At 47.6% G+C, this 11,129-nt stretch overlaps 1 long non-coding RNA gene across 3 annotated transcripts; it reads left to right on the top strand.

Moving 5' to 3' along the window:
• Positions 1-24: 24 nt before the first annotated feature.
• On the top strand, positions 25-10,848 carry LOC102554403 (uncharacterized). 3 transcript variants are annotated; one of them, XR_001840535.3, is made up of 3 exons: positions 25-658; positions 9,007-9,224; positions 10,617-10,848. It is a non-coding gene; the product is annotated as an uncharacterized LOC102554403 (long non-coding RNA). The 3 variants fall into 3 exon arrangements; XR_595109.3 differs by lacking the exon at positions 25-658 and adding an exon at positions 7,514-7,804; XR_595111.4 differs by lacking the exon at positions 25-658 and adding an exon at positions 8,609-8,918.
• Positions 10,849-11,129: the final 281 nt, after the last annotated feature.

The raw sequence follows: 11,129 nt of genomic DNA, 5'->3' as shown, positions 1-11,129 counted from the left end.
ATCCCAACTGTGCAGGGAGAAGACCACAATCCTTTGCATATCTGTAGTCCAGGAAATGGAAACTCCCTCTGATGGTTACAGTCACATAGAATCCTGCTGAAGCCTCAAGAGCAGCCCAGGAACCTCTCCCTTGCTCTAGTGTCAAGGCCTCTCCATGTCATGGCCTCTCTGTGTCACCCCTCTTTGAGGGATGGCTGGCTTTCCTCACAGCCTGACTGCTTCTAGAAGTCAGACTCTTTGCATGACAGCCCAAGGCTCCCAAGAGTCCCAAGAGAATAGGACAGAAGTGATAATCATCTTTTGTCCTGAGTTCAGAAGTCACAGTATCACTTGTTCTCGTTCAAGTTCTAATGGCAGAAGAGCGTTGGAGAAGAGAGGCCATTATAACCACCTTTGGGAAGAATGTACTCTACAATAGCATCCCGTGGGAAACCTGGGGCCACATTGGAATTGTGGTAACTCAGAGAGGAGTCCATGAAGACACTCCTTAAAAAGTTGCAGAGGCAAGGAGGACAAAACCAAAAGCTAGGGACCACAGCGATCGTTTGTAACTGAAGAATTGTCAGTGCCCTGATTCAGCAGTAATAAGATACAGCAGGAATGATATTAGAAGAAGCAGAGAAAACTGGAGGGCAGAGAGATGGCAAAGCTGCAGCAGGTATCACACTGTCCCCTCCCCTCAGTCTCCTCAGATCCCTAAGGGCTGAGACTGATAAGAAATCCTAAGGTCTGGCATCCCGCTGACCAGCCATTGCAGCAGAGAGCAGAGTGGGGGAAAGTGGAGAGACCACAGGGGATTGATGTCTAGTAGGTGTTCACTCTGTGAGAGACTAAAAGCCCAAGCTTTGGATGTGTACAACAGAGGCTACTGCTGCAGGAGGGAGATTCTGAGCTATGTGTGTGCAGTGTTTCAGCAATGTAGGCAACCGTGCAGGAAGGAGCTCTTAACACCCACAGTTCACTGATTGCCAGGGCCCCAGCCTGTATTTGGGAGACTGGTGGATAGAATCTGTAATGAATTCCCAGGCTGTGGAAAAGGTATTAAACACCTGAGCAATATGTAGACCAAGACTACATAGGATCGCCAGTGCTAACAGGACTTACTTATCCCTGATGGATGGTCCATGGTTGTAGCTGCTTATAGTCTAATGCTAATTGGGTCCTCCAGAACAGTTTGCAGGAGAGGGTCTGCAGGTAGTTTCTGGGAACCTGCCCCCAGTTAATTCTGAATGGTAAATGAAAATGTCAATAACCAATAGCTGGGGAGGAGAGAGAGAGGCAGGGTTTTGTGCTCCAGGGTTTGGAGGGAGGAGAAGCCAAGAGACACCATGCCTGAGGTGTGTGCAGGACAGAGAAGCAGAGCCACCATGTAAGAGGGCCAAGAGAATGCGGCCCAGAGGGCTGCTCAATTACATCAAGAACAGCTAAGATTGAACTTAGAAATTAGTAAGTAGTAACTCTGAATTATCAGTGGGAGGTAGATTCTGGCAGCATGGAGGTTAGACAGCTTCCCAGGTATTGTGATGCCTAAGGCATATTAAAATATAAAGGGGTTGGGGATTTAGCTCAGTGGTAGAGTGCTTGCCTAGGAAGTGCAAGGCCCTGGGTTCGATCCCCAGCTCCGAAAAAAAGAACCAAAAACAAATTATATATATAGAGGCTGTGTTGTGTCTTTCTTTTGGGAACATGAACCTTTGAGGTAGGTAGGATCTATTTATAAATATTGAATACTACAGGAGGTGATGTCTCAAGAGCAAGAATGGTCCACATGGCTCTTTGACGTAGCAAGGTAAAAGTAGAATGAACCCTTGCTGGAGTGGAAACCATGTGGTCTACAGATGCTTCTCTGTTACCAACGAGTATCAGTAGAGTCTTTGTGATCCTTCCAGCTGGTTCTTCTCTGAGTGGCAGCTCCAAGGCTGGCTCTTTCAACTTAAAAGAACATGCTCCTCCCTTCCCTCAACAGTCCCCACCCTCCCATTTTCCTCAGTCTAAGAGAACCTTAATCTAGTTTGTGAGTGAGGAGGTCTGGGTTTATATGACATAAAATATGAACTCAAACGTCTAGTTTTGTAACTCTACATTCTTGACTTCTGAAACTCAGAATCCAAGATCTAACACAGATACTCTCTGTACTCTGCATTTATTATGTCCCTTACTGGATGCAGATGGCATAAAACTTAGCCATAGTAGTTTTTCAGGGGCCTAGTGAGTGTCACAAGGCATTTATTGTGGGTGGTATCATATAGGGTGAGATGTCTCAATGGACAGCATTAACCAATCAAGATTTAAACCTAGAGCTGCAAGAACCTAAAAGATCACCTATAGAGGGGATTAAGACCATGGCCACCTCACTCTTTGAAGACTCAAATATAAACTTTCAACAGGAAGAGACAAAAGAAGCATTTAAAGTAGTCAGGAGAGAACGAAAGAGACATTAATGCATAAAGTAGAGAGTGTGATTTGGAACGATGCAGTCATACTTGCATATCCAAGAAACACATTCTGGAAGGACAAAGTCAGTCAGGTCATAAAGAATATTATAGGAAGTATCTCATTGTACATTGATACCAATGATCCAAAAGATACACTTCAACCAGGCACTGAGTCTGAGCTGTGCTTTAGAACAATCAACTTGTGACATTGTCTAGGGCACAGAGACTATGGATCTGGTAGAGGGCAAAGCAGAGACCTGCCTGAGTTCCCTATATGGGGCTTCCATTATTACCTGACTTGTAAGTCTATTTCAGCTGTGGCTAAACCCTGAGCCTAGACCTGTGTTTCAAACTCCCCATGGGCATGTACCAAGAACTTTTTTCACCTTTTTGTAATGAGCCTGGGGTGGATCTCAGCATCCCTCCTCCACAAACCCACATCCTGTTATAGCTTTCTGTCCACTAACTTCTCCTAGATGTATTGTAGGCTCTAGGACCATGATTTCTCCTGGCCTACTTCCTACTCTCCAACTTCATGGCCCTATCCACTCTCTCCATGTTAATCATCCTGCATTCTCTTTGTTCCCTCCAAGGTATCATGTATCAAAAGCCCTGGGAAATCCTAGGCAAGTCATCTACTACTGAGCTACACCAGTGCGTGGCCCCTTTTTACATTATTTTGAAACAGTCTCTCTAAGCATTCCAAGTCAGCCTCAAACTTTTAACCCACTGACCCCAGCCTCCTCAGTACCTAAGATCATAGGGGTGGACCACTATGCCCAGCTATCAGATACTCTTGAATTTGCCTTCTCCACTCTTCTATATAATTCGTCTTTCTTGTTTGTTTGTCTTGAGCTACCTGCCACATACTGCCATGTGGAAGGGACAATGTAATTTAGTTCCTGCCCCTAGACCAGAGCTCACAGGGCATGGACCCCTACAAGTGCTGACAGTTGCTGTGGGTATGGGGCTTGTTTGTTTTATAATGTACATGTTCTCATGTTCCTCCTTCAGGGAGTGCTCTCCTTGTTAAGGTTAATGACTCTATGATAATAAAAAACAGCATAAAGTCTTGTAGGCGAGAATGTATTCCTCAGCAAAATGATGAATGTTGTGGCCTTCAGGATAGCCCTTAAGGCTGTGGGAAAGAACTCTGAAAACATGAGTTCAAGAATGTATAAATTTCTCAACTATGCAAAATATAATTGTGCAATATGAATTGTGCGAGGGGCTTCACACACCTAAAAGAACAAAGGCAGGGCACTAATGAGCCAGCTTGTCAGAAAGATACACAGACAGGCAGATTTCTGTGTTCAAGGTGAGCCTGAGACAGAACAATGTCCAAGTATGCTGGGAATGGTGATCTCAGAGCCAGATCCCACCCAACTAACTTATTGTTTGTGTTTACAAAGGCAGACATCTTTGCGTTCATTTGCTACATTATAAAAATGTACTTGCTCTGTCTTTGTAAGAATCAAGGGGCTAAGGTCATAAAATGCTGATTTGCAGACTAATCAAAAGGAAACCTGGGTTAATGATTGAATTGATATGTAAATAAAAGACTAGGCTTTGGTTTGCAAGAGCTAATCTATCGACACAACTGTCTGAAGAGCGAGCTCAAACAGAACACTGAGCTGTCAGCTTGTTCTCATGATGGACTTTGAGTTGTTCTTTTGTCATTCCCAAACACCTCTTCCTCAGGAACCCCTCTCCAAGCCAAGGCTGGTCCTTGACAGCTACCCACTAGCATTCCTTTTTCAGGGATTTCCCCCCAAAAACCTGTTAATTGATCTTCCTACACTTAATTATTTTTGGTGTCCCCATCCTCATAGCTCAGCCATCATCCTTTTTTAAGTCTGATTATGATGTTCCTTCTTCTGGAGGCCTCTTCGGTTACCCCACAGTCCACTTGATGGCTCTAATCAGCAGGAAACAGTCTAAAGATAATGTTGCCTCCTTTCTGACCCATGACTTTATTCAGGGATCTCTTTCTTTTTCTTTCTATCCTTTTCTTTCTCTTATCTACTGTTAGGAGGTTGAAAAGTAGAAATGGTAGAAGAAAGAAAAACACACAAAGCTGTAGCAAAGACCAGCTATAGAGGGCTGAGCTTCCTATTTAGGAATTGTCTTGATATCATAGGGGCTCAGATCAAGGAGGAACCACCTGCCTACAGACTCCTGACACTTCTGACTAAGGAGATAGTCACACCAGCTGTCTTCACCACTTGATTGCTAGAAAGTTAGCACCGACTGAGAGATCTCCAAGCACAATGGAGATTTGGGATCCTTGTAAATTTCCCTTAGTCTACAACCTGAAATGGCACTGGAAAGTGTTTGGATAGGCTTTTCAGCCTCTTTGTTTCCTGGCAAAGCCCTCCCTAAGCACAGGGGTGTCCACCTTCACCCCTATCATGTCATCCACATCTCAACTCTCTGGACAGTATTTAGTAGCATCTGTCATGTGCCTGTGTTAAGATGGCACAAGGCTGAACAAGACCCTATTCTGACATGGAGGTCTCATGATCAGTCAAGGAAAATGACGCACAGAGAATGCCTGCAGTGAGATGAGTGCTAAAAGAAAACATACGGACAGTGAATTCACCCCTGAAAGAAAGCATGAAAATAAATGGTTTGGCTTCCTCCATAAACCACAGACAGTCAGCACTGAGTAGCACTCCATAGATTATCTGCTCTGACCCATTCATCTGACATGTGGGAGACAGAGAGGGGAAGAGGCCACATACTTTTAAGACCTTGATTGATGTATAATGAATTCTTTCTCTTTTCCTCGTTGGTGACATGTCTATGCCTCCCAAATCATTTTTGGAAGTAGACAGAATGGAAATAATATACATATAAGAAGACTACTTGCTTCCCAGCTAAAAAAAAAAAAAAATCTCTGAGACAAACCTAGTCACTGTGGGTTAAGAACAATGATTACTCCTCTCCAGACCCCCTTCCATTTGCCTTGTCTATTTCAAAGTTGTTCCTTGTTGCATTTGGAGGCAGGGAAGCTGTTTCCAAAAGCTTTATTTTTCACTTGGTCCAAAGGCTTGGGAGAGGCTACAAAGCTTTAGAGGTTCATTCAGCTGGAGGTCCTGAGGCATCTGGTGCAGAGCGAAGGAGGGAGACCCTGCAGAAGCCTAGTCGTGCTTGAGAGTGAGGCACTCAAAGAGATACTCACCCAGAGATGCCTTGGGTCATGCCAGTCTGTGCTGGTTATGGCCCTGCCAGCCTACGTGGTTGGTCAGATTGTTGCCTATCTTCTCGATGAGCTTCACCTTCTTATCCAGGAATTGGCTTTCCAAAAAGACACAGAGATGAGCGTCTGTGAGGACAGAATCCAGGACATGAAGATTCAAGAGGGCCTGGTTTAGGTTCTTCCCCAGGGCCAAGACAGCTTCCATGGCCTCCTGGGTTTTACTTCATTCATCTTGAGCTGGTCTCTGCACATCCTGGAAGAGTGCATGGCCCCCACAATCATTCTGTAGCTTGAGGAGACACTCGGTGCCCTCGCATTTCTCCTTGGCCAATTTGTGGAAGAAGAGGCCAGCGCCCTCCAAAGCCACATTGTCCTGATCAAAAAGGAAGCCCAGAGAGAGGTAGGTGTAGGAGGTCCGCAGGTGCAGGTTGACCAGGCAGTTCACGGCAGCTTCCACTTCGGTGGAATAATTCTGACGAATCAGAGGTCATGGCTGATCCAGAGTATGGGGCTAAGCTGCAAGATCCATGCTGGCTGGTCCTAGGAGCCGAAGGTGGCGAGGAGATGGTCCTGGAGGCTGTGACTGGAGAGACTTGTAAGGCAGATGAAAGTTAATGAAGTGGGAGTCACCAGGTCTGAGCCATCCAAACACTAATGAAGAAAGACATAGAGCCACAGAACCTCCGAGGCACTGCTCTAGCATATTTTTAAAAATTGCATTTCTTTGTTTGCATGCGTTTGTGGGGTGGGGCGCACATGTGAATCTCAACCCGTGTGGAGGTCAGAGGATGACTTGTTCGAATCAGCTCTTTTCCTTTTCACGTGGGTCCCAAAGAGCAAGTGAGGGTAGTTAAGCCTGGTGATTTCACCACTGCACCATCCAAGCAACTCCCCCATAGTCTTTTTTTTTTTTTGGTTCTTTTTTTCGGAGCTGGGGACCGAACCCAGGGCCTTGCGCTTCCTAGGTAAGCGCTCTACCACTGTGCTAAATCCCCAGCCCCCCCCCCCCCCATAGTCTTTTTAACCACTGTTCCACTCTATGATGGTCCGTTAGACTAAGGTTGTTGCCTATTCTGGGTGTTTTCTATAGTTGCATATTATCTCCATTGTGAGGGCCAAGTCGTTGGGTTCAGCTCTTTAGCAGGATAGAGTAAATAGGAAGATGGACCAAATGGAGCTGAGCACACGGGTACAGCATCCAGGAACAGAACCCACAAAACCAGGAGGAGGAGCTACCATGCCTGGGGCTGTGAGAGTAGCACCAGGGGAGGGCTAGGACAGGATTTTAAACTCAGGAAGCCTAGCAGTTAGCTCCTGTGTATGCTCAGTGGATTCCAAGATGATTTTCCTGGCGCCTGTCAGAGCACGACTAGCTTCTGTACAGCCAGCCTCCGCCAGTCGCAGGGGCTGGAAGACACACAGCATGGGGACAGGAGCGATGCAACTGGCCCTTCCATTGCAGCAGTTACTAAACCTGTGGGTTTAGACTCACCCTGCTAGCAACTCAGGGGAGGAAGGAAGCAGCTGGAGCCTCCGGTGGAGGAATAAAGAAAGGGGCTCCCAGAGGGACTGGCTAGAAGGTAAACTCGTTCAGCCAGAGGGTCATCAGGGCAGGGGCAGTGGACTTGATTCTCTTCCGGTGAGTGCAGGTGGAACTCCTGGGTGGTGTTTCATTTCAAAGCCATTGAAGTGGAATCTCACCAGTCAGTTTCTGTTGACTTTATACACACAATGAGATTCGAATGTTTACCTAGGCTAAAAGACAGGCAGGAAGGACTATTTGTGTGATGTTTCAAAGTCGAGGGATGGTGTTAGAGGGAGTACAGAGGAGGGGGACTGGGAGGGGGAAGGGGGAACTTGACCTGCCTGTCACAGCCCTGGGTCCCTTCAAACAGTAAAGGTTAAACAGAAATTCCCACAGAACCCTCCAGTCAGGATGAAAGGGCAATGGGCAGACAGCTGCGGGCAGCAGAGAATGTTTCAAGCCAACAATGATGGTGGCCCTCTGGATGGGAGGGTTCAACAGGAAGGTGAGGCCACGGCTGGAACTTCAGGGCCGTATAACGCATCTGGACCGCAGGTTCTCCCTCCACAGCCTCGGCAGATCAATAGATCCTCCGTGGATTGACTGTCTCCCATCCTCCAAGCTGCCTGTCCGTCCCACCAGGTAGGGCCTGCTCTCCCATAGAGTGTTCCCTCACGACCCTTTCACTTCCGCCCCCAGTGGCAGATTGTGTGAGCTTCTCTGAGTTCCTGTTCCTAACCCACATTCCAGGTCCTCTTTCACCTGTGCGTTGTTCCCAGAGTCAACAAATGTTGAAATTCATTGCAGCCAGTGTAAACTTGAGACAAAAACCCCACACTGGCGTGCCTTTAGAGCGGCGGAACTCAACCTGCGGGTCACAGCCCCTTTCACAGGGGTCACATATCAGAGAGCCTGCATGTCCGATATTTACATTATGATTCATAACAGTAGCAACATTGCAGTTCTTGTAGCCTCGAAGTAATTTTACAGTTGGGGATCCCCCACGATATGAGGAACTGCATTAAAGAGCCTCAGCGTTAGGAAGGTTGAGAGGCATCACTTTGGTGAGCATGAGCCGGACTCTGGAGCCAGGCAGATCTCAACCTATCCCTCATCTCTGACTAGTAAGGTGACGTAGCAACCTGACTCATCTCTGTACCTTGACTTCTTCATCTGTAAACTAAGCAAGAAGGGACCTTTCTCAGTGAATTGGTGACAGAAGGACGTCTAATGTGGTTGAATGCTTTGTGCCTGTTCAGGGGTGGGGAGCTGGGGGTGAGGGTGGGGGCTGGCTTAGCAGCAGCTTGAGCTCCTCTGCATTCCCAGAATTCACCTGTTCCCTGTGAGCCCTATGTCTTCCTGGAAGTCTTTAAAGCCAGTCAGCACCAGTGCTGATTTGATTCCAGTGCTGAACTCCATTTGGCTACAAGGATGCTAGGAGGCCAGCCTGGGACTCCTGCCTCAGCCTCCTGAGTGTACCTAGGGCTATAAGGAGGGTGTGGGGAGTTTAGAGAGGAAAGCCCCTGCTTCTGTGGATACCAAAAAAAGAAAAAAGAAACACTGTGAGGAAGTGGGAACTGTCTGGAGTACCTAGCAGGCAAGCAGGAAGTAGGGACAGAAGCTACTCCGACTTCAGGAAGTAGCAGTCATCAAAGGAATGCGCCTGATAATCTGCACTCATCGAAGGCTGGTGTCAGCGAGTCCAGAAGGCTGGCAGTTCAGTCGGTGCACGTCAGATGCTGCTGCAGGGTCTGTGGTAGGAACATCTCCACAGAGAAGGTTATGCAGCCCAGAGGAGTTCCTCTTACTCTCCAAATAAATGCCTTGTCCGTTTCCTTCCCCAGTGATTTGGCTGGCTGTTTGAAGCGTGTATCGTGGTTTCTGTTGGAAAGCGAGTTATCCTCAGAAAGTCCACATGGAGCCGGGAGATAAAACACAAAACAGCCCAGGGCTACAAGTCCCCGGTGAGTGCACAGGTCTAAGGAGCGGCCTCCAGCTGCTCTGCGAACTTCCCTAACAGATTTCAGCCACCCAGAGAGCACCAAGGTGAGGACGATGGGAGGTAAGTACAAGCCAGAGCCTCTTTCATCAGAGTCCAGGGGGGAAGAGGAAGTGGTGGTCGTAACTTTGCTGGGAGACTGTTGGCCCAGAGTAGCCATTTGAGACCAAAAATTGGCATGTTTTATAAGCTACAGTACAGGCCGGAGGAGTGGATTGAAGACTTGGACCCAGAAACACACACACACACACACACACACACACACGCACACACGCACACACACACACACACACACGCACACACGCACACACGCACACGCCATACATCTCATCGTAAATCAACTTTGCTTCCACTCCTTGAGGTAGGAGCTGAAATATTTCTGACATTACAAAGGGACCTCAGTTCCTATTTGCTCACCTGGGGATCCACGACCAAGGCGGCTGTGCCACACCCACCGTTCATGATCTGAGTGGATTCTTCCGCAGAGCGCAAAGGCCAGCCCAGGGATCTGCTGAGATCAGGACTGCTGATTGGCTGGTTTTTAAACTTTCCCCCTTTGCACCCAGGTTCTGAGTGGGTCTCCAGTCCCAGAGGAACAGGCTGTCATGAGTGATGGGCCAGCAGGGAGTCTTGGATCCGTTTTTCTCATTGGCCAGCGGGTCATTCTTAGCAGGGTTGGTTACTCAGGTCAATATACTCCGTAGAACTTGTCTAAGTTTGCTGGAAATAGAGGCAGGTAGTGTCACTGTGCGTGTGGGTGGCTGGTTTCTCTTTTCTAGACCTCAACTGAAGAAGATTAGAGACAGTTCAGGTAGGGACCCAGCAAACCCCGAAGTTTGTGTTTCTGATCTCCCTCAGATAGGTACTTGTGTTTGCCACTCGCTTGTTTTAGTTCGGGGACACTTCTGTCAGGGAAGGCGTAGCTCTTTTCCTTCTTTAGTTTAGGAGAATTGGGTTTGTCTCAGACGACAGTTGAAGGCTGTGGTACAAAGCTACTTACCTCCTAAACCAGAGGCTTCCTTAGTTTTGACTCGTATTGTGGAGGTCGGTGCTACATGGCTATGACGTGTCCCCAAAGACCCATGTGGTAAAGGCTAATGCTAGTCCTGAGATGTTAGGAGTTGTGGAGGAAAGAGCACAAGACAGAAGAGACGTTCTAGATCGAAGCTGAACCACTGAAGTCAACTCAGGGAGAGGGTGACAGAGGCCTGCTCCCATTTTAGGGTCTTAGTTTACTCAGAGGTCAGAGGTCCAAGAACTGTGGTGGGCAGACTGTACAGAAGTCACTAGGTCCCAGTGGGATCTCCCCTGGTCAAGTATGTGCAGGATTTGTGAATTGTTTCTAAGCAACAGGATATGATATGCGTGGGGGGGGGGCTGTCACTTCTAACTACACGTGATGCCCATCTTAACAGAATTCTCTGCTAACCGCTCTTTTCTGGCTTTGGCACGAAGAAGACCACGTGGCAAGAAGACTCAAGGGGCCTCCACCTGACAACCCATTGGCAGCTGTCACTAGGCACGAGACCCCTCCCCAGTCGAACTTCGGATGGGACTTTAATTCTACCCAAAACTGGATTTAAGGCCTGCCAGGAGGTGCTGACTCGTGTTGTTTCAAGGCCCTAAATGGGTGGTCATTTGTTATGTGGCAAAACATCTTTAATACAGCGGAGTATCGAGTACCTAAGATGCCTGACGTCCTGTAAGCACGAGGATTAGCTCCGTGTGCTTCCAGCCCTATGCTACTCACACAAATCTGAGCAAGTGTAGCTACTGTTACATGCTGGATTGCAGGTCATTGTCTTTCTAACTCCAGGCTACTCGTCCAACTTTAAATCCTTATTTTATTAGAGCTCATTTTCTGGTTTCTTGCTACTGATTCCAAACACCATAGTTACACACACAGACACACAGACACACACACACACACACAAAACGGTGAGTGGGGGGAGGGGAGAGAGAGAGAAT

The sequence above is a fragment of the Rattus norvegicus genome, chromosome 11 (genome assembly GCF_036323735.1).
Source record: "Rattus norvegicus strain BN/NHsdMcwi chromosome 11, GRCr8, whole genome shotgun sequence".
NCBI lineage: Eukaryota > Metazoa > Chordata > Mammalia > Rodentia > Muridae > Rattus > Rattus norvegicus.
This window is presented reverse-complemented; position numbering and strand designations above follow the sequence as displayed.